The following is a 1869-nucleotide window of genomic DNA, read 5'->3' as shown; positions in this document are numbered from 1 at the left end:
GCCCATATAAGCCCCACTTGACCAGCCGCTCCCAGAAACCACTCTCCTGCCCCTTCTCACATAGCACCGCTCACTACTCCTCACTTCCCCTGACTTTGCACCTGCTGGGCTTCCCTGTGTGGACACTCTATAGAAAAAGAATCAGAAAGTAAGGATCCTTTTGTAACAAAAACGCAGAGCTGCCCAGTTTAAAAACAAAAGGGTATGTCAGGATGTGGGTGCAGCCCCGCTCACTCCTGTGGCCTGTGAGCTGAGATTTTTGCTACAACAACATCTCAGCCAACAACAATTGGATCTGTGAGTTCCGAGTTCTCCGATTCCCATGGTCAGTTGACTAATGGTAGATGTCACCATTTTGTGGAACATTATTAAAAAGAACATTTCCGGTATCTCACACCAGTAACTATAGCAAAGTTCAACAGAGCAGCAAACAACAAATGCTGGCGAGGTTGTGGAGAAATTGGAACCCTTATTCACTGTTGGTGGGAGTGTAAAACGGTACAGCCACTCTGGAAGACTGTATGATGCTTTCTCAAAAAGATGGAAAAAGAAATACCGTTCGACGCAGCAATTCCACTACTGTGAAAATACCCTAAAGAAATGAGAACTGCTACCCAAACAGATATGCACACCCATGTTTATTGCCGCGTTGTTCACAATAGCAAAGAGATGGAAGCAACCCAAGTGCCCATCAACAAATGTGTGGATAGAGAGGCTGATGCATATCCACATAGTGGAATATTACACAGCACTGAAACTCCAGAAACTCATGAAGTTTCATACAAAACGGGTGACCCTGAAGGACAGTATGCTCAATGAAATATCTAAGTCATAAAAGGACAAATACTGCATAATGTCACTGTTATAAAACAGGACTGACATGGGGGTTGGGAGAAAACTAAAAGAGAGGATAAATAATGAGCACTGCCTTTAAATAGATGAAGGAAAGAACTTTCTAAAATAAATAAATGATTACGTATTATTTGCATGACAACAGTCCAGAATAAGAGGTGCATAGCAAAGCGGACTGGGGGTGAGTGAGGAGGGAGGAAATTGTGCAAAAATGAAAGAATTTTTGTTTTAATTTTTATTATTTTGTGTGTGTGTACTGTCAAATCAGATATGACTGGTACAGGAAGAGATTGTCCCTCCTCCAGCAGAGCATCTGGTGGATTTGAATCGCTCACCTCTGGGATTGCAGTGCAGCTTCTTGCCACTAGGCCACCAGAGCTTGCTGAAAGAATATTTTTAAAGAGAAAAATGAACTGGGAGGAAACGTACAATGATGAATGAATGGAAATCCAAGTTTTCTGTAAGTTTTCATTAAAATATCAATACAAAAATAATATTTCCATCCATCATATAGGTAACATCCAGCAATGGAATTTACATTTATTTCTGTGAAAGTAGCATGTGATACTATGAGTCTTATGAGGTCATTAACAGACTTAACAGAAGTTTAACTGTTCATATTTTTAAAAACATCAACCCTCCAGAAATACTTGCAGAAGCCTGTCCTATGCTTCCATTTCCTCATTCATGAAGTAGACACAATGATAACTACCTCAGTGGGTCGTGAGGATTAAATGAGCACCTCACAGAGACACTCAGCACTTAGAAAGTGCTTGACACTTACATGCTAACACTTCTCTTTTAGTACATGTTGTTTTGTGTACCTTCGAGTTCTAATCCACACATAGCCGACCCTCCAGCAAGTTTTCAGAGGCAGTGAACAGCAGGTGTGGGGAGACTGCCCATCTTTCTCCCACAGAACAGCTGGTGGATTCGCACCAACAGAGTGTGGAAATTATCGAACGGTATCATTGATATCACATGCAAGCAAGATTCTGCTGAAGATTATCCAAAAAC

This window comes from Elephantulus edwardii, unplaced genomic scaffold (assembly GCF_000299155.1).
Source record: "Elephantulus edwardii isolate Elephantulus edwardi_28Jun2011 unplaced genomic scaffold, EleEdw1.0 scaffold00086, whole genome shotgun sequence".
Taxonomy (NCBI): Eukaryota; Metazoa; Chordata; class Mammalia; order Macroscelidea; family Macroscelididae; genus Elephantulus; species Elephantulus edwardii.
Note: the sequence above shows the minus strand (reverse complement) of the source record.